General features: G+C 46.9%; 1 protein-coding gene across 1 annotated transcript in view; it reads left to right on the forward strand.

The window, feature by feature from the left end:
• Positions 1–17860: 17860 nt before the first annotated feature.
• Positions 17861–27199, forward strand: part of BICRAL (BRD4 interacting chromatin remodeling complex associated protein like) — a 74744-nt gene continuing 65405 nt past the window's right edge. The window contains exon 1 of the mRNA XM_040983387.1: positions 17861–17957. The gene's annotated coding sequence lies outside the window, so the exon portion shown is untranslated. The remainder of the gene's footprint in view (positions 17958–27199) is intronic.

Raw genomic sequence — 27199 nt, forward strand, 5'->3', positions numbered from 1 at the left:
TCGCATGGGGCACCCTGAGGAAGCTCCTGGCTCCTGGCTTCAGATCGGCCGTAGCAGCCACTTGGGGAGTGAATCAGTGAACAGAAGATCTTTCTCTCTGAAAATCTGACTTTCTAATAATAAATAAAAATAGATAAACAAATCTTAAAAAACAGTTTTATTTCTTTGAAAAGTAGAAACAGAGAGAGATACAGAGCTGTATTTGTTTTTTTCCCTCTAATGCTCACAACATAGGAATTAAGTCCCAGTCTCCCATGTGACTGGCAGAATTCCAACTACTGAGCCATCACCACTTCCTGCCTGAGAGCAGCTTAGCACTGTCAATATTCAGAGCTTGACTCCTTTAAATTTTTTTTAATTTAAAAGAGTTATATAGAGAGAAGGAGAGATAGAGAAGAATTATTCGTCAGCTGGTTCCCTTCTCAAATGGCTTCAGCAGCCAGAGCTGGGCCAGGCTAAAGCCAAGAGCCAAGAAGCTTCATCCAGGTCTCCCAAGTGGGTAACAAGGGACTAAACACTTAGTCCATCTTTGGCTGCTCTCCCAGGCACCTCAGCGGGAGCTGAATCAGAAGCAGAGTGGCTGGGATTCCAAACAGCACTCATTTGGGATACTGGCATTGTAGGTGATGGCTTAAGGTAGTATACCGCAGCACCAGCCCCTGTGCTTCCTTGTGTACAAGAATAAAACTGTTTCTGTCTGAAGCATGACCATGAAGGGAAAGGTGCAGCAGGAGTGAAACATGTGAGATGAAGAAAAGCTAAGGAGATAAGCCCCTGAGGACCTGAGGACTGTGGGATGGCCCAGAAAGGCAAAGCCACTGCAAGTATTGCTGTGTCAGACCAGTGGGCATTTCTTGATGCTATCTTGCAACTAGCTCTAGAGGCCCGGGTGGGGGTGGAAGTCTGGTGTGTGCAGTGTTCTCTCTTTGCTGCCTTTGAAGCTCTGATTATTATGTTATTATGTATGTTAGCTTATTATGCAATAGGCCCTAGAAGAGGTTGGTATTTGGCCTGCTGCTGAACTGCCAGTCAGGACACCTGAATGCCATATTCAGGGAGTGTGGCCGGGAGTCTCCCTCCTGCTGCTTACTAATGCAAGCCTTGAGAGACAGCAGTGGTGATCCCATGGCTAAGTCCTGGCCATTCTGGCCATTTGGGAGTGAGCCAGGGGATGTGTTTTGTGTGTCTATTTATTTCTCAGTCTCTCTCACTCACTTATTGTCTCTTAATTTAAAAAAGCAGAAGGTGGAGGGTAAATCTGGAAGATAGAAACTTAATATATAGAAAAAAGGAGGAACCATTATATGTTTGCCTTTTGGTTTTGGTTACTAGTTTTTTCTTTAAAGATTTATTTATTTGGCTTGGCGCAATAGTATAGTGGTTAAAGTCCTCGCCTTGAATGTGCCAGGATCCCATATGGACACCGGTTCTAATCCCAGCAGCCCCACTTCCCATCCAGCTCCCTGCTTGTGACCTGGGAAAGCAGTTGAGGATAGCCCAAAGCCTTGGACCCTGCACCTGAATGGGAGACCTGGAAGAGCTCCAGGCTTTGGATTGACACAGCTCCAGCTGTTGCGGCAGCTTGGGGAATGAATCATTGGATGGAAGATCTTCCTCTCCATCTCTCCTCCTCTCTATATATCTGCCTTTCCAATAAAAAAAATACAGTCTTTAAAAATTTTATTTATTTTTATTGGAAAGTCAGATTTACAGAGAGGAGAGACAGAAAGATCTTCCATCTGCTGGTTTACTCCCCAAGTGGTCACAATAAACAGAGTTGAGCCAATCCAAAACCAGGAACCAGGAGCCTCTTCTGGGTCTCCCATGCAAGTGCAAGGTCCCAAGGCTTTGGGCTGTCTTCTACTGCGTTCCCAGGTCACAAGCAGGGAGCTGGATGGGAAGGTGGAGTAGCTGGAATATGAACCGGTGCCAATATGAAATCCCAGCATATATGCAAGGTGAGGATTTAGTCACTAGGCTACCACGCTGAGCCCACTTATTATTATTTTTTTAATTGGAGAGTCAGATATACATAGAGAAGGGGAGACAGAGAGGAAGACTTTCTGTCCATTGATTCACTCCCCACGTGGCTGCTAAAACCATAGCTGAACCAATCTGAAGCCAGGAGGCAGAAACCTCCTCCAGGTCTCCCACATGGGTGCAAGGTCCCAAGGCTTTGAGCCATCCTCAACTGGCTTTCTCAGGCCACAAGCAGGGAGCTAGATGGGCAGCGGGGCTGCCGGGACATGAACTGATGCCCATATGGGATCCCTGTGCATGCAGGATGAGCACTAGGGCACCACACCAGGCCCGAGCCACATGCCTTTCTTCCAAAACATAAATTTGATGACTGGAACTCGCCTAAACATAGTATTCTCTAGCAAATCCTAATTGCAGCAGCCGAGAGGAATACAAGAGGTAGTTCATTTAGAAGAATCTAAGAAATTATGCCTGATGTTTTTGTTTATAAAACTAAAGACTGAGATTCATGTATTGCTGCATCATAGTTGCGGTCATGGATTGAATTCTGTCTCGTCCCTTTACACACACACACACACACACACACACACAAACACACACACAGAGGCTAAGGTAAATTTCCCTTCAACATCACTGGCTCAGGGGAACAATTGACTGTGGCTCCCTAAGTGCTGTAATAAATTCACTGGCAGTTGAGTGTCCGCTACTTGTACCAGCATCCAGGCACCTGGATAAAGCAAAGATTCAATGAAAGGCACTTTGGCATATCAATACAAGGTACTATAGGAGACCCCTGGGGTGAGGAGCGGTATAAAAATGAGCAAAGCTTTAGCCCATGTCTCTGAGACTCACAAGCTGGGGACTGGCATGAAGACAACTCAGCAGTATCCAGAATGTGGCATATAGTCTCAAGGAGGAAGGAAGTTCTGTGCAAGAGAAGGTGAGGGAGGAGGGGGTGGGCAGGGGTGGTACCCAGAGGAACAGATTGCCAAGTAAGAGGAACGACACAATAGAACTGCACAGGCCCCTGGCTGTAGCTCACAAATGTGAAGCCACAGCTTTTGGCATGAATTGAAAGCGGTTCGCAGCAGCAGGGACGAGGTGTTCTTGAACCTGCAGCTGGAACCTGAGATTATTCCAAAGCACAGGGAAACTAGCAAAGAGTTCTGAGCAGGGTGGGGGTCAGCAGCATTGGGTTTTTAGGATGAGGGGGTGAATAGGATGGCTTGGGATATGCCATTGGGAGACCATTGCCATGGTTCATTGAATAAATGATAGGGACTTGGCCAAGGGCAGTAGCAATGAAGTGGAGGTTACTCAAGAATGATTTGTACCCAAAAGCCCGTCTGTGAACTTATAATGGGCATGAACTTACCCAACCACAGGAGTGATTAGGTCAGCTGGCCAGAACACAGCTTTTGGAATGAAGTACATTAATAATCAAAGGATTACTCAGTGAAAATGGAGCTCAGAGGAAAGGAGCTGGATGGCCTGAAAGGAGCTTTCCCTCCTCCACTAGCAGTTTCCGCATGGCAAAGAGCCAGTGAGGCTTGGGGAGTTGTTATCTCCTCTGAAATGCTTGTGCGCTGGTCGGTGCAGGGAGGAACTAGCCAGGGTATTTAAGGACCTTTTGGTTGCAACTTGGTGGACTTAGTCAAAGATGAGCAGGTAACGTGAGGAGGAATTATAATGAAAGGAAGACTTCCAACCCCAGAGCTAGAAGGGTGGCAAGGCTTCAGTGGTAGCTTAAGTTCATTCTACCGTTCACCTCACCCAGACCCCATGACGAGAGAATCTGCCTTCTTCCCAACACACTGGCCCTCTGTTCCCCATAGGCCCCATTGCACGTGCTGTAAGACAGTGATCTTGACCCCTACCTATTCTTTCCAGCTGGAGTCCACTTCCCACAGGTGCGTGTGTCCCAGATACTAATGCCCAGAAGACAGGGTCCAGTAGTTCCAGGGTGCTGGCTAAAGATGTGAAGTGACCAATTCTTTTTGGGAGAAAAATAATAAAATGGTAATAAGTTATGGGTAACTGCAGCACAATTTAATCTCTTCTAGATCTTGTGTTAATTCAGCGTATGAGTTGTCTATTGCTTTCTAAGAAAGTACCACCTAGAATGTGGCAGCTTAAAATAAGCATTTCTATCATTGCAGACAAAGGAGTCAGGAATCCAAGCACAGCTTAGCTGGGAGCTCTTGGGAGAACCTAATTTCAGTGGTCCTGTGGCAGAGAGATGATCTGTGTCCTAGACTATTGGTAGAAATGCCCAGCTGGCAGCAGGAGGCCTGGCCCCCTCCCTGACTGCTGGCTGTAGTCCTCCACCTCACGGACTCTCCCATGAATCAGGGATCTCCCTTGAGTGATCCCCAGAGCACCAGCCTGATTTGGGATGGTGAGTGAGCATAAGCAGTCCCAAGTGTTTACTTAGTGCCTGCTGTGCACAAAGCAAGGGACAGCTGTGACGCAGAGTGTAGCAGGGTGTCCTCTGGGTCCTCCCAGCTGTCCTCTCGCTTTTCACACTGCCACCACCTCAGTCTTCACAAAGGCAGATCTGTTCACAGCATTCTCTCACTGGATTCACTTTGAAAGTGCTTCAGCCACCACCACAGTAAGACATACATTTTCCATCACAGACCAGGAGGCACAGAGGTCCTCAAAAAGTTCACAGAAAATGTAGATTAGGAAAAACTATGCTTGCATGTAAAAAAAAAATTTTTTGCAATAACATGAATTTTTTTATAAGTTCTTTTTTTTTTAAGATTTATTTATTTTTATTGGAAAGGCAGATGTACAGGGAGGAGGAGTGACAGAGAGGAAGATCTTCCATCCAATGATTCACTCCCCAAGTGACTGCAACAGCCAATCTGAAGCCAGGAGCCAGGAGCTCTTCCGGGTCTCCCACGAGGGTACAGGGTCCCCAGGCTTTGGGCCATCCTTGACTGCTTTCCCAGACCACAAGCAGGGAACTGCATGGGAAGTGGAGCTGCCGGGATTAGAACTGGTGCCAATATGGGATCCCCGGAGTGTGCAAGACTAGGACTTTAACCACTAGGCTATTGTGCCGGGCCCAACACGAATGTTTTTTTAAAAAACGTGCATATATATATGTATGTATATATATGTGTATGTATATGTATATTCTTGCTTTTTTGGAAAGCAAGGAAAGAGAGAGATGTTCCATCAATTGTTTTACTCCCCAAATTCCTGCACTAGCTAGGGCTGGACCAGGCCAAGGCCAGGAACCAGGAACTCCATCCTGCTTCCCCATGTGAGTGACAGAGACTCAAGCAGTTGAACCAACATTTCCTGCCTCCTCAGGATTCCATTAACAGAAAGTTGAATAAAGAGAAAACCAGGCTCTCTGAAACACAAAGTAAGCATCCAAAGCAGTGACTTAACCCACTGCGCCCAATGTCCACTCCTAGACCAAAAACCCACTTCTTTAAAATACTCTTTAAACACTTTTGCTTATTTGGACCCAGCACAATGGCTCAGTGGCTAAATCTGAGCTCACCTTGCACTTGCTGGGATCCCACAGGCACTCTGTTTTGTGTCATGGTTGCTCCACTTCCCATTTAGCCTTGTTTGTAGCCTGGGAAACCAATGGAAGATGGCCCAGAGCCCTGCGATCCTGCACCTGTGTGGGAGATCCAGAAGAAGTTCCTGGCCCCTGGCTTTAGATTTGCCCAGTTCTGGCCTGTTGCAGCTGCTTAGGAAGTGAACAAGTAGATGGAAGATCTTTCTCCCTGTATCTCCTCTCTGTAAATCTGCTTTTCCATTAAAAATAAAATTAATTTTCAAAAATTATTTTTTGTTTATTTGAGAGAGTCAGAGAGAGATTCTGCATCTTCTGGTCTGTTCCCCAAATGTCCAAAATAGCCAGGGCTGGAACAGGCTTAAGCCAGGAACCTGGAACTCAATCAGTGTCTCTTGCCTAGGTGGCAGAGACTCAGGTACGTGAGCCATCACCTTGCTGCCAGCCACGGTGCAACCTTGGCAGGAAGCTGGAATCAGATAAAGGAGTAATGACTCAAGCCATGGCACTCTGAAATGGTATCCAGGTGTCCCCAGCAGCACCTTCACTGGTGTGCCAAATACCTGCCCCCAGCACAAACTCCTAATTCCTTTTCCCACAAATGTTTGAAGTGTCCAAGCGCATCTGTAGACACGTGTATAGCTTACACAAATTTCTAAGGAGTTGACATCCTCCCTACCTGCCATGTGTTCTGATATTCTGTAATCTAGGCCATCTTTGTGTTTGTAAAAGCTGGTCTCTGTCTCAAGAACATCACCAGCTATTACCCTGTGATCCATCTGGCAGGGCTTCCCCCTCTGGTATATTTAAGGATTTCCCAGCCTCTACACTCTTGGGGTGCTCCACCTGAAGCTGTCTTCTCTCTTCCCCCACACTGTCTGGAGAACTCTTAATCAGCCGTTACAATTCAGTTAGAAAGTATCGCCTTCTTTCTACCCCCTTTTCTCTCCTCTAAGAGCATCTGAATGACACCTGGGGTCAGCACGGTGCCCCCGCGGAGCCTATCCTAAAACTACTCCCCAAAAAGCTACATTGTATTTTCATTTCATCTCCGTAAGAACGGACATTTTTAAGGCTACTGAGCAAATTAGCAACACACAAATGACAGTGCAGCAAATGAGCAGTGTGCAGGGCTGGGTGTTGCGCGCAGGTTTCCTGTCGGTGGAACCACGTGCACAGTGAGAGAGGATCCCTCCCCCTGCGGGCTGTCGTCTGCCGGAGCATCCATCCATCACAGGTACCTCCGCACCGGAACTTGCTGCCGCGTTCCTTGCTACGGTTCTGGTTTCTCTCTCTCTCTCTCTCTCTCTCTCTCTCTCTCTTTTTTTCCCGTACTTTACTGGTCTGTATTGCTGGAGACTGCGTAGGGAGAAATGAAGCCTTAAGCAGAACAGAGAGGGAGGGTCCCCCATCTGCACACCCGCCCAGAGGGGCTTTCCTGTGTGAAGTGGTACGGAAGCAGGGTTTTGAGGTTTTTGAATATTTGCTTCTGAGTATCTAACGAAGAGATTTGTTTACCCACATGTGCACAATCTTGGCAAGCTAGCAACCTAACAAGATTATCTTCTGGTTGGTTTTGCATGTATGCGGTTTATATTTTTGAGGGGGGAGAATTTACACTTTGGTTAAATCGTACTGAGATGCAATGGCTGTTTTTTAAATTGCTGTTAACTTAAGGGTTGAAGCAAATAGAATTCCCCCCAGGCCCAGCCTCTTGGTAACAGCCCATAGATTGTGCTGTGTGAGATGTAACCAGAGAAGGAAAAAAAAAAAAAGGAGCAGGAGCAGAAGCAATTAAAGTGTTTCTTCTCCAATATTCTCATTTCTGCTTTGGTCCACAGCTGTGTAACTGCTGAAAGATATGCTGACTTGATTCTGGTGTGTGCATATTTGGGGGAGAGGAATGGAGATGAAGCGAGACTGTGAACTGAGTGGAATGAGTGGGCTAGAAATATGCATGTCAAATGCAAAGAGTCATACAATTTCAAGCATTGCTCTTCCAAAGAGAGTTACCTCTATTAGTGGATCGAATCAGGGAAACCTTTTACAGGGTGACTAACAGCATCTTTAAGAAGATAGCCTGAACCTGACCTAGCCTTTGGCCCATTGGCTGAGAAGGTTGGGGAGGGAGATAAGAGGAGAAGGGGAGAAGGGGAAAGGGGGAAGAGGAAGAGGAAGGGTAGGGAGCATGCTCCACAGGCTTACTCCTCAGACATCTGCAACTATCTAGCCAGGAGCCAGGAGCACATTCTGGAGCTATCTCCAGATGTCAGGGATGCAACTGTTTGAGCCATCACTTGCTGCCTGCTAAGGTCTGCATTAGCAGGAACCTTGATATCCAATGCAGGCACTCTGAGTAAAAACACACATTTAAACTGGCATCTGACGTATAACACTTAGGGATATGCCTTACATCCCCAGGAATCTTTTTTATTCAAAAGTTAGATTTTTAGAGAGGAAGAAAATCAGAGATCTTCCATCCATTGATTCACTCCCCAAGCAGCCACAATAGCCAGAGCCAAGCCAATCCAAAGGCAGGAGCCAGGAGCCTGGAGCTTCTTCTTGGTCTCCCACGTGGGTGCAGGGTCCCAAGGCTTTGGGCCGTCCTCTGTTGCTTTCTCAGGCCTCAAGCTGGGAGCTAGATGGGAAGTGGAGCATCTAGGACATGAACCAGCACCCATATGGGATCTTAACGCTTGCAAAATGAGGATTTAGCCATACAGCCATGACACCAGGCCCCCTATTTTTTTTTTCCTTAAGATTATTTTTATTAATTTGAAAGAGTGGCAGAAAAAGGGAGAGACAGAGGATGAGATGCTGTGTTTGCTAGTTCACTTCCCAAATGGCTACAATGGCTGGGGCTGGGTCAGGCTGAACCAGGAGCCTAAAGCTGCATCCAGGTTTTGCACTTTAATTGGCAGGGGCCTGAGCACTTGGACTGTCATCTATCTGCTGCCTTCCCAGGCACATTAGCAGGAAGCTAGGGTGGAACAGCCAGGACTGGGCAGGCACTCCACTGACAACTTAACCCGCTGACCTGCACACGGACCTGAGGAACGTGTATTTCTGATTTGCTTCCCCAGGTGGTGAGGTGCAGTGCTAATGGAAGGTGGTTTTTGTACTCATTTAGACAGGAGATTGCTGGGAGGCCAAGCAGGAGGTGAGAACCTGAATTTAGGTGGCTGGCAAATGATGGGATAGATGGACTGGCTTCAAAGATTTGATAGATGGGTTCTATGGTTTGATGGAGAAGAGAGAATGTGAAGGAATCCCAGACAATGCTGAAAAATTTTGGAGTTAATCCCAGGAGAACAAAAGATGCTACAAACATGGACGGGAGGGTCCGGCATGGTGGCCTAGTGGCTAAAGTCCTCACCTTGAACACGCTGGGCTCCTATATGGGCACTGGTACTAATCCCAGCAGCTCTACTTCCCATCCAGCTCCCTACTTGTGGCCTGGGAAAGCAGTCAGGGATGGCCCAAAGCCTTGGGATCCTGCACCCTCGTGAGAGACCTGGAGAAAGTTCCTGGTTCCTGGCTCCGGATTGGCACAGCACTGGCCATTGTACTCACTTGGGAGGTAAATCATTGGACGGAAGATCTTCCTCTCTGTCTCTCCTCCTCTCTGTATATCTGACTTTGTAATAAAAATAAATAAATCTTAAAAAAAAAAATACGAGCGGGAAAGGAAAAGAGAGAAAGCAAAAACTCCAGAGGGCAAGGTGAGGAGTTTTGCTCTATCCCTGGTCAGTCACAAGAGGAACTCCTGTGATTGTCCCCGGGCCTGACATGAGCTGTCCCCTGCTGTGACCTGTGACCACTACAAAGCCTCCTCATGATTGTGTTTTTCACTTTGGTTTTTTTAAACTTTTTTTTAAAGATTTATTTAATTTTATTACAAACTCAAATATACAGAGACAGCAAGAGACAGAGAGGAAGATCTTCCATCCAATGCTTTACTCCTCAAGTGGCTGCAACAGCTGGAGCTGAGCCAATCCAAATCCAGCAGCCAGGAGCTTCTTCAAGGTCTCCCATGTGGGTGCAGGGTCCCAAGTCTTTAGGCCGTCCTCGACTGCTTTTCCAGGCCACATGTAGGGAGCTGGATGGGAAGTGGAGTCACTGGGATTAGTACCGGTGCCCATATGGGGGTGTTCAAGGTGAGGATTTTAATCACTATGCTTTTGTGCCAGGCCCAGGTTAAACATTTTAACAGACACATGACAGTTGTGTATAGTAATGGGGTACTCTGCGATGCTTCACTGCATGATTGTATGCTGTAAATTATCTATTCGGGGTGACTATTTTTATCCTTCTAAGCATTTAATGCTTTTTGATAGTGAAAGCATCACAGAACCTGTTTTCTAGGTTTTAAAAAATAAGTCTGGGATGGGGGGACTATGGCTCAAGTGGGTAATTCTGTACTCTAAGCACCAGAGAGCCATGTGGGTGCTGGTTCATGTCCCAGCTGCTCCACTTCCCATCCAACTCCCTGCTTGTGGCCTGGGAAAGCAGCAGAGGGTGGTCCAAAGCTTTGGAACCTACACCTGTGTGGGAGACCTGAAGAAAACTCCTAGCTCCTGGCTTTAGATTAGCTCAGCTCTGGCCATTGTGGCTATTTGAGTAGTGAACCAGTGGATGGAACCTCTTTCTCCCCTCTGTCTTAAACCTGCCTTTCCAATAAAAATAAATAGATCTTAGCAACATTTCAATTCCTTTTTTTTTTTTAAAGATTTATTTATTGCAAAGGCAGATCAGATTTACAGAGAGAAGAGACAAAGATCTTCCATCCACTGGTTCACTCCGCACATGGCCGCAAAGGCCAGAGCTAAGTTGATCCCCAGCCTGGAACCAGATTTCCCAGGCTGTAAACAAGGAGGTGGATGGGAAGTGGAGCAGCTAAGACATGAGCTGTTGCCCATATGGGATCCTGGCACTTGTAAGGTGAGGATTTAGTCACTGAACCCATCTCACCAAGCTCCAGACACATTTCAATTCTGTGGACAGTATCTACAGTGATCCTCCTACACAGCAGAACCTCAGAATTTCTTAGTCCTGTGGAGTTAGAACCCAGGATGCAGCGTTTAACCTTCCCGCAATTCTTCCCTCCCCATGGCATCCTCCCCAGCCTCTGGTAAGCACCATCATGTTTTTAACTTCTGTGGAGATCACGTATGTTTAAGACTCCATGTGTGAGTGAAATCATATGATATTGGTGTTTCTATGGTTGGCTTGTTTCATTGTTTCATTGTTAAGTACCTTCGTTCTCATCTCTGTTGATGCAGTGTGACAAGGCTGCTGCATTTTGATGGCTGCATGTGGTCTCGGATTATATTCTGACTCTTCCTAACTCCCCTCCTCAAGGACATCTGTCTGATAGTCACCTGGTGGGGTTTACTGTGAGAGAGAGGTGTCAACATTTGCGGGTACAAGAGTACTTTTGCTCAGTAGTTACGGAAATGGAATATTTTGAAGATATAGTAGAGAAGGAATTGTATGATCTGGGAGTATTTATATAGTCTGTAAAAATGCTTGATTAACTTTCCTGTGCTCAGGTAAGAATATGGCCTTTTAGTAATCAAAATACTTGCGGTTACACAGTGTTGAACATTTTAAAAATATTACTATTGTTTTATCTCACGTGAGAAAGAAGGAGAGCAAGCTCCTATCCTCTGACTCACTGCCCAGATGCACTTGACTGCCAGAGCTAGGTCAGAGATGTGCGCCAGGAATTCAAGTCTGATTCCCCACATGAAGTGGCAGGGCCCCCTTAATTGAGTCTCCACCACCATCCTATGTTGGTCTGCATCAGCAGGAAGCTGAAGGCAGGCAGATCTTGAACCCAGATCCTCTCATACAGGACACAGCTTACTTAACTGCTTGGCCAATGCCTGCCCCCTTTTTAGAATTTGTATTTATTTGCTTGAAGAGAAAGATTGAGAGAGAGAGGGAGCGAAAACCATTTTGAGCACTCTCAGTTACTGGTTTATCCCCAAAATAATCCCAGTAATGGAGGTTTGGCCCAAAACTGAAGCCAAGAGACTGGAACTCAACCCAGGCCCCCCTCATGGGTGGAAGAGACCCAATTATTTGAGGCATCAGCTGCTGCTTCCCAAGCTGCAGGTTAGCAGGAAGCACGGGGCATCAGGAGACACAGCCAGGAATTGAACCCCTACACTATGCCAATAACGGCTACTCTGGATTTTGTTTGTTCAGGGCTCATCTTGGTGCCTGCTGAACAGGTAGCCCTCTCCTGGCATGGATTGTATGTTTATCAGGCATCCTTTCGGGAGGCTGCTGCTTGGGATGTGGCAACCCTTGGCAGTTTGATTTGCAGCCAGGATATCTGCCTCCTTATTCGAGGATCCTCTCTTAAGAGGCTGAATTTCTCACCACCAATTTCCAAGGGCACCTTCCCAGTCATACCCAAAAGCCTGATTGTATGACCTTCCATTCCATATCCTCTGCAACCAGCCATGTGCCCTGGGCACCGTGGAGTGGAAGAAACGCTGTGTGTAGGAGCTCCGGGGGGATCCCCAGAGGGTCTGGGAGCTGCGGAGTGCTGCTTGCCAGCCATGCCTTCCAGCAGGGCTTCCTTGTGCCCCCTGCACCTGCTGCCTGTCCCCCACCCCCTCACCACTCTGGGGAAACAGGCTCAATGTTGTAAGACAGGAAGACCAAGTGGGAGTGCTGAATGCTTTTTTTTTTTTAAATAACAGCTCTACTGTGTTGTATTAACTAAATATCCTTGAACTCAAAGCTTGTGGGAGTTGAGATTTTTTTGTTGTTGTTTAAAAAAAGTCTGTCAAGGAAAATAACCAGCTTGAAATATGTCATGACTAGAATAGCCTTAGTCCCAACAAAGATGATGATTTAAAGTGATTTTTATCTGTTTAGTGAATCAAATAATATAGGCAAGGTATTGAAGACATCTGTAGTCATTCCAATAAATTACTTGTTTACCACTGCCCTAAGATGGATCCCACCTTTCTTATAAGAGGTGAAGAACCACAACAGTGGCAGCATAATCAAACATTTACTATGTATCAGTCACTAAAGCAACAGTTTCCTATACTTTATATCCTTTGAGTAGTCCACCTACCCAACTGAGGTCTCTGAGTGCACTTCATTAATCTACTGGAAAATGAAATGAACAAATAAGTTTGGGAGCCGGTGTTTAGCCTAGCTGTAAGGCCTGCTCCCACATCAGAGTAAGTATTTACTGGTTTTAACCCAGGACTTTAGCTTCCTCATCTAATGCAGACTATGGGAGGTGGCAGTGATGGTTCAAGTAATTGGTTCCTGCCACTCACAGAGGAGACCTGGATTACCTTCCTGGCTTTGGCCTCTGCTCCACATCAGCTGATGGCAGGCATCTGTGGAGTGAATCAGTAGATAGGAGCTGTCTGTCTTCCTGCTTCCCAAATAATCAAAAGCACTTTTAAGGGTCTGACATGATAGCCTAGTGGCTAAAGTCCTCGCCTTGCACGCATCAGAATCCCATATGGCCGGGCCCCACTTCCCATCCAGCTCTCTGCTTGTAGCCTGGGAAAGCAGTCAAAGATAGCCCAAAGCCTTCGGACCCTGCACCCATGTGGGAGACCTGGAAGAGGCTCCTGGCTCCTGGCTTTGGATTGGCTAAGCTCCAGCTGTTGCGGCTACTTTGGGGAGTGAATCAAAGGAGAGGAGATGAGACAGAGAAGAAGATCTTCCGTCCAATGATTCACTCCCCAAGTGGCTGTAATGGTGAGAGCTGAGCCAGGAGCCCAGAACCTATTCTGGCTCTCCCCTGCAGGTGCACGGTCCCAAGGCTTTGGGCAGTCAGGTGCTTTCCCAGGCTACAAGCAGGGAGCTGATGGGAAGTGGGGCTGCTGGAATCAGAACTGGCGCCCATATAGGATCCTGGTGCGTGCAAAGCGGGGCCTTTGGCCACTAGGCTACCACGCCAGGCCCAAGAAAGGCACTTTTTAAAAGAAGATGCTTATGATACAAAAGAAATCTCTATAGCTTTTTCGTAGTATGCATTTGCCACAAAATTTTTGAAGATACCCTCTTGTGTGTATAGGTCAGTTTTTTTTGCACTAAAACTTTTGAAAATTCTATCTGCCATAAGCTGTTTTTGTTTTGTTGTTTTTGAGAGACCACGGAAGCCCTGGTTCATTCCCTAAAGATCCAGGCTTGGGGGAAGAGAACCAAAGCAAGGAGCTGAAAACTCAACCCAAGTTTCCCATGAGGGCAGCAGGTACCCAGCCCGGTTAAGCCCTCACTCGTGCCTCCCAGGGACTGTGTTAACAGGAATCTGGAGTCAGGAGCTAGAGACGGGTATTAAAGCCAGGCCTTTGATCACGGGACATTGGTGTCATAACTGTCAGTCAAATACCAGCCGATCCATGAACTTCTGAGATACCTTTGTAGGTATTTTATGTCTTGGATCACTGAAGAAACGGAGGTGAGAGAAATTAAGGATAAGCAGGCCAAGATTACTTGTCTATAAAGTAGCAGTGATAAAACTGACTGGAGAGGAAGGACCCTAAAGCCTTAGGCTCTACTGCCTGTGATGCATGGGATCCATCATTAGGCAATAGTTCTGTGTGCGCTGGGGAGCCTTTAATCCATAGGTGTCCAGACGGAGATAGGTTCATTTCTCATTGTCGTTTTGGTCTTGTGGACCGGGTTGTTTGCGCCCTATCCCAGAAGTATTCATTGTGAGGTGACAAGAGGCCGAGTCTCCTGGGCAACGAGATGAAGGTTGGCACCCTAGAGGGAACCTCTCAGAGACTCATTGGGTGATTGTCATTGGGGCTTCACATGGCTCAACCTGACACCTAATTAAAATAAGGCACTTTAATGTCAGCTGAATATAATGACCTGTCACTATGTGTCAGTCACCAAGCTAAACTTTTTACAGGCACTAGCTCCTGAATTCTTAAAATAGCTCTCAGAGGTGGGGACTATAATTATCCTCGTTTCACCAATGAGGAAGTTGACTCTCTGAGGGGTGAATGACTTGCCTAAGGCCACACACCTGGTGACACAGGTGGACTTTGAACCCAGGCAGGCTGAGTAGCCAGCCTACACTTGAATCCCAGAATGTAAGTACCGCTTAAAGGTGCAAATATGGATGTGTACTTCATGTGTGCACATGGGGAAATTAGCTTTTATTTTTTAATCCCACCCCACTTTGCAGAACACCTACTCATGCATCTGCCATGTTGGATGTTTCTGCCCTCTGCATAAGTCTGGCTGTGCATATCCCTACTTAGCACGCTACCCCCAGCCCCCAATTGCCTTCTCCACTCCTGAGAATCACCAGCCAATCAAGAGGAGCATTTAGAAGGCATGAAAAAGAAATGTTTCTTTCACTTTTAATTGTTATGAGGATGTTTTAGCCTATTTGGTGGCCCGAGCCCATTTTAGAACATTTCAGTTCTAATAATATGCTTTTCCACCTGTGTCCAATTGCCCCTCTAAGTCACATACACAGTTGGGGACCATTTAGTTGGTTGTAATTATATATTAGTATAATTACAATTACCTGCATAGAGTAAAGGCCATTTTAAACACATTCCTTGGCTGCAGTGTGGTAACCTAGTGACTAAAGTTCTCACCTTGGAACGCACCAGGATCCCATATGGGCACCGGTTCTAATCCCGGCAGTCCCGCTTCTCATCCAGCTCCCTGCTTGTGGCCCAGGAAAGCAGCTGAGGACAGCCTTGGGATCCTGCACCTGCATGGGAGACCTGGAAGAGGCTCCTGGCTCCTGGCTTTGGATCGGCTCAGCTCTCGCCATTGAGGCCACTTGGGGAGTGAATCATCAGACAGAAGATCTTCCTCTCTGTCTCACCTCCTCCTCTCTGTGTCTACCTTTCCAATAAAAATATATAAATCTTTAAAACAAATATAATTTAAAAAAAACACCTTCCTCTTCCAAACTTTCCTGATTTTATATTTAGATACCAAAACTGTGCACAGTGTAATTGTACATTTTGCCACATTGTAACTGCCCACCATGCTGGTGGTGCCTGGAGAACCTCAGATGCTGCCCCCACTGCTGTCTTAGTATTTTTGCAAACTCCTCCCCCAGATTTAAAATTAGATTTGACAACTGGCATTCTCAAAGTAGGTCTTCACTAATTAGAGGGCTGTCTTCTCTGTCTCTGTCACACCCCTGAACTCTTTATCATTGCCTTCAGACAGCAAGGACTGCTTGTTCCCAAGATCCCTTTCGGGCCTGGCTGAGGAGGGTGAGTTTTGGAATCCACCAGACCTGGGTTTTGCCATCTGCCCTGTTAACACTGACAGCCCCAGGCAAATTACTTGTACCTGCTGGGAGCCTCATTTACAAAATCGGGACACTTGAAACTTCAGTCTGCAGGTTTTAAGCCAGTTTCCTGTGATAATGTATGTAAGTGTCTAGCATAATGCTTTGTGGCACTTTTTGTTGTTTCGTCAATGTGTTCTTATAATGGAACATTCTCTGGATGGTCTGTGATGCCTTAGACCCCTCTTGTCTGTAATTCAGCTGTATTGGGTCACCTTTCTGCCACTCTGGGTTGCTGGGGCTTTCGGTTGACTTGGGAGCCTATCTTTCTGAAATCCATTAATGTTTCATGGGCACTGTGGAGCAACAGCAGTAAAACTTGCTTGCTGGGCCTTAATTGCGATGAATAATCCATGGACTCCTCTGGAATGTAATTCTTCAAAATGGGTATTCCAATTAAATTGCAGCCAATCCCAAGGTACTTTAAAACATGTTTTTAAATCTCCCAAACAGATGGGAAAACCAGTGGCTTCCACTACGGAAGGGAGTGAATCATGCTCATTGGTGCACACTACTGTTCCAGGAAGGCCACGGCTCGATTTGATGTCAAACATCATATGAGAACACACCTTGATGAGACCAAGAGATAATAAATAATTGAATGTATTTTTAAGGCATGTTTCAATTCAAGGCAATTACTAAACAAGATGTGGTTGATTATTTTGTTTTTAAAGATCTTTTCTGATCTTTGTATGACAACATTGTAAGGAAACAAATTTACTTTGAGCTATATAGTCTAGTAACAGGATTCTCTTACAAATGGAAGCAAGGTGCACTGACTACCTTAGGATCGCCATGCCCATAGAATCTATAAGCCACATAATAATTCTATTTTAAATCATTCAGAGCTAGGGATAACTTTATTTAGAACGTTCCACACTATCTGGATTTGAGCACTGTTCATTTGATGTATGCATTACAAACTACTTAATTTCAAAATATTTCTGAAGCTTCCTTCCTTGAATTGTAAATGCAATTTGCATTCTTGTAACAATTTATGTTTTGCTTTCCCATGTTTATTAAAAAAAAAAAAAAGACAACAACAGAACCCCACCAGTTTGGGCGGGAGGGGGGGTGATTTGCTCTGAAACTGCACTGCAAAGAATGAACACTGATTGAAGCACTCTGGACACTACAGGCTTATAGGGTGAAGTCTCAGTAATTTGACATTTGAGATTTAAGACAGGTGGTAATTACATTTGGACCAGAGAGCTTGCAAAGGTTGCAGAGCTCCCTTGTCTGAAGGATAGGGGCCTCGGCACAAACTCCCAGAGCAAAGATCCCAGTGTAAAGAGAGCAGTCAGAAGTGTTTTTGAGTGATTTACTCAGCTCCTTCTCTTACTTAGTCTCATGTTTTGTTTTCCTTTGTAACGTTTGACAGACAAGGTTCACAGCGAAGGCTGCACCTATGGTTGGAATGGAAAAAGATGGTTGCAAAGTTCAGTACCTTTTCTAGTTAGATGAGCCAGTTATTTACACATATTAAGTTAAAAATGATGTTTTCCTTTTTCAAAAGCACACACAAAACCTCACAGTGCCTTGCTTCATTAAGCTTCTACACAAATACTGTTTTTTCTTACGCTGTCATCCAGCCTGAGTCCAGCTAAAACCGGCTGTGTGTGTGTGTGTAATTCGCCTGCACAGAATCCGCAAGCACCTCGGGAACCTTTATTTTAAAAGCGCCTCCTCCCCCCCGAAACTGTTTCTCGAATAAACATTCAATATATTTCAGAAGTTACAAAAAAAAAAAATCCCAAAGGAATCAGGAATTAAAACAGCGTTAGCGCTTGATGTCAAAAAAAAATTTTTTTATTAAAAAAAATTCTTAATCTCCACTTTTTTTTTTTTTGCCAGACGAGAGAACCGAAGTTTGGAGGTAGAGGAGCAGGCGAGCGGTTTGCCCGGGCGCAGAGCATGAAGGCCGGGCGGGCGCGGGGAGCGGGCGCCCGCCGCCCGGCGCGGGGGTGAGCGAGAGAGAGAGCGGAGCGCGTGTGGCCGGCGCCGCTCGGCCGGGAGCTCCCGCGCCCGCGCCCCGCGCCCCGCGCCCGCCGCCGCCGCCGCCGCCCCTGGTGCGATGGCGCAGAAACCCCGTTGACAAGGCACTGCTTTTTCATGACGGTGAGTTTCCCTTTGAGTGTATTATAATTTTGTGATAAAAATTTCAAGGAGAAAAAAAAAAAACACACAACCTCCTTCCTCTGCCTCTTTCCTTCTGGGAGGGGAAAAGCGAGGGAGGGGGGCTGGAGATCTATCTCCAGACAGAGAAGAAAGAGGAGCAAATTAAACACCGAGTTGCCAAAACCAGGATATTAGGTTTCAGCCCAGAGAGCTATTGGCTAAGGCTGTGTTTTTTTTTGGGGGGGGTGGGTTTGTGGGTGGGTGATGGTGGTGGTGGGTGGATGTTTAATGGACACGGAGAAAAGGGGAATCGAGTGTTTATGCCTCTCCCAGCGCTGCCGTGGCCCCGGGAAGACCAAGTTCAGTGTCTCAGACGGGCAGGCAGGGGGCGGCAGGGCCGGGCCGGGGGCGCCTTGGCGGGGTGGGGGCCCTGGCGCCTTTTTTTCTTTCCTTTTTTTTTTTTTCTTTCCCTTTTCCGCGGATGCAAATTTCTGGAGCGGGGAGAGGGAGAGCCCGGGAAAGGGAGGGGGGTGGCGTGGCGGTTGGCAATGGGGAGGGGAGGGGAGGGAAACCTTTTAATGACTCATTGATTGAGCCGGTTTAAAATTAGTTGTGTGCGCCGAGTGTTGAGTGTGTTTTCCGCCCCCCGGAGCCGCCGGGAGCCGGGAAGGAGGGAGCGGGGCTCGGCGAGGGGAGGACGGCGCGGTGGGGCCGCGAACAGGGGGCAGGGAGGGCCTGGAGTGACGGCGGGCGAGGAAGAAAAATAAGCTTTTCCAATCTCCTCCCCTCTGTTTCGCCCCCCCACCCCCGCCCTCATTCCTTTTCTCTCTCTCTCTCTCTCGGAAGCTCTTGGGTGTGAATCGCATTTTCTTTCTTCTCGGCAAAATGGACCCCGCGTCTGGAGAGGGGGAGGGGACAGGGTGGGGAGGGAGGCGGCGGCGGCGGCTCGGACGGGGTTTATTTTTCATCCCGGCTTCCTCCTACTCGCCGCAGACGGTCGCGGCTGTGGGGAAGAGTTGAGGGCCGGCGACGCGCACCTGCTGGCGGGGCTCCCCTTCCCGGTAGCCGCTGCTTGGTTCCGGAGCACCGCGCTGAACAGCCGCGCGGCCCGACCCGGACGGGTTCCCGAGCCGCGCCGAGGACTCGCGGCCCAGCTTGGCGTCCCCTGGCCGAGGCCCGCGCCGGCCCGAAGATAGGAGAGGCAGCGGCGGTGCTTGTGTGTGCTGAGACGGCGCGGTTCTCGGGGGCCGCCCGGAGCCGCCCGGAACGCAGGACTTCGGGGTGGGGGTGTCGTGGGGGTGGGGGGCGGCTGGAAGGCGCTAAGATGGCGCTGGGCCTGGCCCGCCGCCAGGGCTGGTGGCGCAGTTGTTCGGCGGGCGCCATCTTCCCTCGCGGCGCGGGCGGCGCCCTGCGCGAACACTGTCCTGGCCGAGGCCAGGGGAAGCCACGCGTGGCGGGGCTGGAGTTCTGGGGCCGGGAACTCGGGGGGGTCTTCGCTTTCCTCACGATCACCTCCCTCCCCACTCCCATCCCCCGCTCCCAGACTCAGAAAGAGGAGGCTGCCGGCTGGGGCCGGTGTCTTGGTTCCGAGGAAACCGGCGGGCCGGGGTCGGGCCAGGGACTGATGGGTGACCAGCACCCTCCTGCCGCCGCACCCCTTAGGGTTCCCCGTTAGAGGTGAGGGGTTCCTGGCGTCTTCTGCTACCCGGGGCTGGATGGCCCTTTGGGTCAGCTTGGCGGGGTGAAGGGAGCTGGCATCGGGCCTTTGCTTGTTTTTCTCTTAAGAGTTGTTGAGAGTGGAGGCAAACCACGCTAACAACAATCGCAGGCAGACAGTTGAGGACAGTGGTCTTCCAATAACCTGGTTGTCTGTGGATCCTGTATTTCAGTTGGTGTTTGGATTATAAAAACCCTAGAGAGACCTTTGTCTCTTGTGGCCCGTGACAGCGATTGGAAACAGCAGGTTGTCTTTCCTAGTACGTTGAAACATCTTTTCGGGACTCTGATTGGCAAAGTGAAACTCTTAAAATGCCCAGCCTTTTCCTTTCTGAAAAACAGACCTGCCCTGTTCCTAAAAGCATCCAGGTTAGTAGAATACTGCAAAGGAACCTCTCTTCAGGGACCTGAGAAAGGGACTGGGGGATGGGGTTAGCTCTGTTTTAAATTGTAGCAGCAAAGAGAAGGAAAAATGGCCTAAGGCCTTGATTCTGTAGGAGTCCGCTGAGTTAGAAAGTAACTATTTAAATTCTAGTGGGTTGAAATGAACATAGTGGTGGGGAGGCAGGTCCTCCTGTTTACAAACACCTTACTCTTCCACTGTAGATGGTGGATACTTTGGACCGCTTAATGAAATCTTTGGAAATGTGTTCCCTGTTCTAGATAATTCCTGCTTATCGTTGTATGGTACTGATTTTATTGTGTGTTTACCGTGGGAGAAACTAATGCCGTTAGAGATTGGCTGTTTGTTCAAGGTCTTGCAGCCTTCAGTGGTGTAAGACTGCCCTTGGATCCCAAAAGCCCTGTTCTTTTGCTTGAAGGGTATGATTTACAGATCAGCGTGAGGATCAGCCATAGAACTGTTGCTAAAGTAGAGATAGAGATTTGTAGCACCCTTTTTTCTGGCTCCCTTCTTGGGTTTTTTCACAGTACATTAACAAGCCCATTTTTAATTTTTATTTTATTATTATTTTCAATAAAGAGTTTTTCTTTTTTATTGCAAAGTCAGATATACAGAGAGGAGGAGAGACAGAGAGGAAGATCTTCCATCCAATGATTCACTCCCCAAGTGAGCGCAACGGCCATTGCTGCTGTGCAGATCCATATCCAGGAGCCAGGAACCTCCTCCAGGTCTTCCATGTGAGTGCAGGATCCCAAGTCTTTGGGCGGTCCTCAGCTGCTTTCCCGGGCCACCTGTAGGGAGCCGGATGGAAAGTAGAGCTGCCAGGATTAGAACCGGTGCCTATATGTGATCCCAGTGTGTTCAAGGCAAGGACTTTAGCCACTAGGCCACCACATTGGACCTGCAATCCTATTTTTAAACTTTGACTTCCAGTTTGTTAGCCCCCTCCCACTGCCTTCATTATTCAACTCCGCCTCCCATCCGCTCTATCTGAATCTCACAGAGATTCCAGAACCTTGCTTGTGGTTCCAGTATGATGCGTCCATATTCTTGGATTGTCCTGTGTTCTGTGGAGCTGCTGGCCTCTATGAATTGACACATCAGATTTACAACTTCTATCACTGTGAAGTCCTGCAGTTTTATTGCTCTTGTTCATTCTGTTTTGTTTTTTCCTCAAAGCTGCCATTTGAAGCTAACCAAGAATGTTTTTTTTTTTTAAGATTTATTTTTATTACAAAGTCAGATATACAGAAAGAAAAAGAGATAGAAATATCTTCCGTCCAGTATTTCACTCCCCAAGTGATTGCAATGTCCGGTGCTGTGCCAATCCAGAGCCAGGAGCCAGGAACCTCCTCCAGGTCTCCCACATGGATGCAGGGTCCCAAAGCATGGGGCCGTCCTTGACTGCTTTCCCAGGCCACAGGCAGGGAGCTGGATGGAAAGTGGGGCTGCTGGGATTAGAACCAGCGCCCATAAGGGATCCTGGCGCGTTCAAGGCGAGGACTTTAGAGGCTAGGCCACACCGCTGGGCCCAAGAATTTTTTTCATATGGAAAGATTTAAGACATCCTAAGAATTTTAAAATCTCACTATTTAAAAAAAGAGAAAAAGAAAAACTTATTGGATTGAGTTACATAACATCTAGGCTTCTAGGTCTAGCTAGGCTACCTAGTTTTAGCAAGACAGCTTTATAGGACAAAAATAGAATTATATACTGATTTGATACAGTAATCAGGGATAGGAAAGACTGCGAGATAAGAGATAAATCATTGTAAGAATTATCATTTTCTGAATTTTGACTTAGGAACGTGTCTCCTGGATTTGGGGAGGGAGGCATGTTTTTTATACTTCCTATCTGCCCCATGGGAAGTTTTTATACTCCACAGGAAAGAACAGATGATGGATGAAGATAAGCACCTGCAGCAGGTGGTTGACTAGATGACCTGATCAAAATGAGAACCAAGGTAGTGATGAAATAGTTAACTTTTTCCAATCAAGAATCCTGTATTTTATTTTGTGCTGCCCCTTTATTTTTCTCAAGTCATCATTTTTAATGGTTGCTAGGGGGGAAGAGATTAAAAACTCACTGATCATCTAATGCAGATGTTTGTATTTTTACATATGCCCGCTTTTCTTTTTCTCAGCATTTGAAACTTTGTAAGGCACTGTTGTTGAATGCCTGTGAGCAGAGTGTGTGCAGTCTAGATTACTGAGTGGGAGTAGAGTCAGTTCCAGTTTTTTAATATCTCTTGCGGTTTTATTGCCCTTGTTTCTCATGGTAGATGCCAATGTAATTATAGTCTTTGACTAAAATGTGGTAAAGCTTGAAGTGAAGTCAGAAGGAAGGAGTAACTTCGTTTTATTTTTCATTTATTTGCAATACAGACACAGAAAGATGGAAAGAGTTCTTCCATCTGTTGGTTTATTCCCCAAACGCTTCAAGAGCTGAGGCTGGGTCTGGCAAAAGCCTGGAACTACATCTGTGTTGCCCACCCACATGGGCAACTGCTCACCCTCATTTCTTTATTTCTTTATTTTCTTTTTAAAAGATTTTATTTTTATTGGCAAGTGAGATATGCAGAGAGGAGGAGAGACAGAGAGGCAGATCTTCCGTCCAATGATTCACTCCCCAAGCGAGCTGAGCCAGTCTGAAGCTAGGATCCCGGAGCTTCTATGTCTCCTACGCGGGTGCAGGGTCCCAAAGCTTTTTGCCGTCCTCAGCTGCTTTCCCAGGTTACAAGTAGCAAGCTGGATGGGAAGCGGGGCTGCTGGGATTAGAACTGCCACCCATATGCAATCCTGGCGTGTTCATGGTGAGGACTTTAGCCACTACACCATTATGCCAGGCCCTTACCCTCATTTCTGTATTTTAAAGTAGGTTTTGGGCTAGGGTGATGGCTCAGCTGGCTAATCTCCACCTGCAAGCGTCAGCATCCCATATGTGTGTGCTGGTTCATGTCCCAGCTTATGGCCTGGGAAAACAGCAGAGGATGACCTAAGGCCTTGGGATCCTGCATCCACATGGGTGACCCAGTTCCTGGCTCCTGGCTTCAGGTTAGCTCACTTGTGGCAGTTGGCGCCATTTGGGGAATAAAAGTAGGTTTCAGTGGAGTTCAAGACAGTTGTCTATAGCCAAAAGATTTAAAGTAAATAGAACATTAACACAGATAATTACTGATGAAGAAAAAGAAATGACTGGTGGATCTAGAAAACTATATTAGGATTTACCATTTGGATCAGTAAGGATCAGGGAACACTTAGGATGTGAGAGTGAAAAACAGGTTCTTTTGAGCAAGGAGAGAATGGAGTGAGTGGGAAGAGATCCTGTTGGGCCTCTTGTGGTAGACCATAGGGGAAATTTTTAAATTTAATTCTGGTGGCAATGAGAAACTGTTGAAGGGTTTTAGGGCTTTGGTTAGGAGGTGATGTGTTGAAAGGTCACTGTTACACAGGGAAGTGGAAGCAGAGAAGAGAGGCAAAAAGATACTGTGATTAGTCTAGGCAAGTAGAATGGCAGTGCAGGTGGAAGAAATATGTGAAGTTTCAGTTATATTTTGGAGGTGGAATCAGAAGGATTTCAGGTTTCTGGCCACACCTTGCATGGCTGCTGGTACCATTTCCTGGGTAGAGAACACTGAAAATAATATGTAAGGAGAGAGAGAATGGTGATGTTCCATGCGTGGAACCTGTTGTGTTTAAATATACTTGTGACATCCTAGTGGAATGTCGAGTAGGCATTGAATATTTAGTTAAGCCCAGGGAGTGGTCCAGAGTGGGCATTCATTGTGACAGCAAGATAAGTCCTAAGGTACTTTGAGTAGCTGATGGTTGAGTGGAGAAGAGTGAAAAGGCTCAGCCACTACATCGGGAGACAGTATTATTATCTTTGTCCAGGTTGAGGTGCTCAGAGAGTGGAGAACTGCCTGCTTGGATCTGGCAGCATGCTGTGGTTTCAGTGGCTCAGGGTGGAGCCAGGTTGGGAAGCACTGTGAGGAGAATGGGACATGTGGTGTACACATGTTGAAGAGACTGCACATTGATGGCTGGGGGAAAGGTGAAATGGGCATACATGGCAGGAGTTAGAAGAGCATTTCAAGCAGGCCAATGAGAATATCCAACAGAAAGCAGAGAAGAAAAGCAGAGAAGATGCCAGATCATCAGGGGAGCAGAATTTATAAGAAACAGAAAGCACAGGAGAGTGTGCCTTTGATGGAACAGGAACCCCCCCTGCTGTGTTGTAGGAGAGAAGGCAGAGAGTATGGGTGCAAGTTCAAGGGGGTTTGTGAATCTGAGAGGTGTCGAATGGGTCTTTGTCGGCTCTGCAAGGCCAGCCGCTTAGAGGTGATGGCTGGTTTCAGGAGAGGGGCAGCTCACCTTGGACTGCCGAGCAAGGAAATCCGTGGGAACCAAGGTAATCTCTCTGGGACTTGTGGCTGGTTTCCTGGCAGCAACATTGAGTAGTCAGGATAGCAGCCAAGATCCAGCAGGTGATCTGTTTAGCCAGGGCTGGAGCTTTGCCCTCCAGGTGTGACAGGAAGTAATGAGCTGGGGAATTGAGGGGTGGTTACAAGGTAGTGATTTCTGTGATAAACTTTGAAATGCTACTGAGGCAAGAGATAATGGCAGTGCTGGGCTCTGAATGTAATCAGGAAAATAGTGTAAGGGAGTGAGGGTACAGAGTTTACATTTGGGATAATGACTCAGTTGTGACAGTGGTGATGGATGCACAGCAGTGTGACTGCACTTATTGCCACTGAAGCGAGCATTGAAAAATGGTTGGAGTAAGAAGTGCATGATATATTTTACCACAAAAATGGGTAACATGTAAACATTTGCGGCATTTACAGTTACTCACATACTCCCTTAAACTGTTGGCACAGTACTCTATTTTCTGGGGAAGATGGGTGCTTCTACTGAGGTACTGCGAGCAAGAGAAAGTATCCTCTCACACCAATCCTGCCTGTGAGATTTATTTATTTTTATTGAAAAGGCGGATATACAGACAGGAGGAGAGACAGAGAGGAAGATCCTCCATCCAGTGGCTCACTTCCCAAGCAGATGCTACAGCTGCAGCTGAGCCAATCTGAAGCCAGGAGCCAGGAACCTCTTCCAGGTCTTCCACGTGGGTCCAGGGTCCGAAGGCCTTGGGCCGTCCTCGACTGCTTTCCTAGGCCACAAGCAGGGAGCTGGACAGGAAGCAGGGCTGCCAGGATTAGAACTGGCACGTGGAAGGCGAAGACCTTAACCATTACACTATCGCGCAGGTTGAGTTTCACTTAGACGCAGGTTCTGAGAGGAAGGTCTAGGAGTCTCATGTGACGTCTCCTTGTTTACTGGTTTACCCCAAGCCTTCAGCATAGCACTTAGAATGTGTTGGACGCTCTCTGTTTGCTGACAGCACTGCGGGGGCCTGCGACCTCTGGAGAGGTAGTATCCTATAGTGGGTGGGCACTGTGGCGAGTGAAGTGGTCAGCAGGCTGGGGGAAGTTACAGTGGAGAAGGGATAGCTTCCTGAAAAGGAATAGACTTTGATGCCTGGCTCTGTGCTCCCCCAGCACTGCAGCAGCCTGGCTCTTGTTGGGTGTTTGGGAACGTGACCCAAAGGAGGTAGTGGGAGGAGCAGCTGTGGCTTTCTTTCCTCCCAGCTTCCACTTGGGGACACGCCCTGAAACTTCACCACACCAGATCTGCCTGTCCCAGCCCCCTGACTCCTAATCGGCTTTCATTTGTAAAATTGTGAATTGCTTAATTATGAATCTTTTTAATAAAATATCTTTGTAATAAACTTAAATATTTTCTAATTTTGTGGGTTCTTTGGATCTCTGTCTTGCAAACACGTTAATCACATTGCCTGAAATGAAAGCCTGGAAGAGAGAATGAGGACATGTAAGACGTTTCTTTTCTCTTTATTTGCAATGTAGAACAACACAGAAAGAGATGCAGATTTTGGAGCCCCTGGTTCATCCCCCAAATTCCTCTCACAGCCAAGTCAAAGATAGGAGCTTTGAACTTCATCTGGGTTGCCCACATGAGAGGCAAAGGACCCAAGTATCTTATTATTTGGTGCCTCCTGGCAATTAGCCGGGAGCCAGAAACAGGCAGGATTCAATCCTGTTCACTCCAACATGGGGTGTAGGGATCCCAGCAGTGGGTTATCCTGTGGAAAAGATTATTTTCATAGAATTAGCTTTTTCCACTTCAAGCTCTGATGCTGCTTTGTATTATCATGAACTATCCCTTGTGTCCTGGCCTGCTGTTAAAATATTTTCTTTTTATCTGTGTGTTGCCTTTCAAATAAACATTCTCAGAACATGAGAGAGGGGACTTTTTTTAAACTTATGTTGTTTTACATCCTGATGGTTGACATTTTTTTTTTTTGAGATTTTTATTTACTTGATAGGCAAAGTGATAAGGAGATAGGTCTTCTATTCCCTGGTACACTCCCCAAACATGCCCAAATGTGTGCAAGAGCTAGGGCCAGGCCAGGCTGAGACCAATAGCCAAGAACTTTATCCTGGTTTCCCAAATGGGTGGCAAGGTCCCAAATGCTTGGACCATCATCCACTGCTTTCTTAGGTACGATGGCTGGAAGTGGAATAGGTTTCCAACCAGCGCTTCAATGGTAGATGTGGATGTCACCAGCCAACATGACAGGTGGATTGACAGCCCCTCATTCCCTAGTAGTATTTAATAAATAGCATTAAGTTCTCAACCCTCTAAAGTAGCTTTTACCTTCATTGAATGAATTATGAAGCAGGCTGCATTACTGATTAACAGAATTGAGATTTGGATATATAGCAGAGATCATGCATTTTGCCGTTCATGTTAAATTCATGGAGAAATTTAATCTCCAAATGGCTGCTTAGTAGCTAAACATTTTCAGATCTTGCAAATTAAATGCCTCCATTTCAAAGGGAAAAACAGTATTTTTGCTGATAGATTATAATTATGACCAGAAAACCCAGGTCTCTTAGGCTGACAGTGTATGCCAAATATCAAGCCTACCCCTGAGTAAATTCTGAGGTTTTTATTTGCATGGGATGGTGAATTTTGTGTGGGGGTCACACTTCAGCTTTGTGCCTAACGGCTATCAGGAGTCGGTCACATCTTTCACCTTAAACACT

The sequence above is a fragment of the Ochotona curzoniae genome, unplaced genomic scaffold (assembly GCF_017591425.1).
Source record: "Ochotona curzoniae isolate NIBS_2020 unplaced genomic scaffold, NIBS_Ocur_1.0 contig_3819, whole genome shotgun sequence".
In the NCBI taxonomy this organism is placed as follows: Eukaryota; Metazoa; Chordata; class Mammalia; order Lagomorpha; family Ochotonidae; genus Ochotona; species Ochotona curzoniae.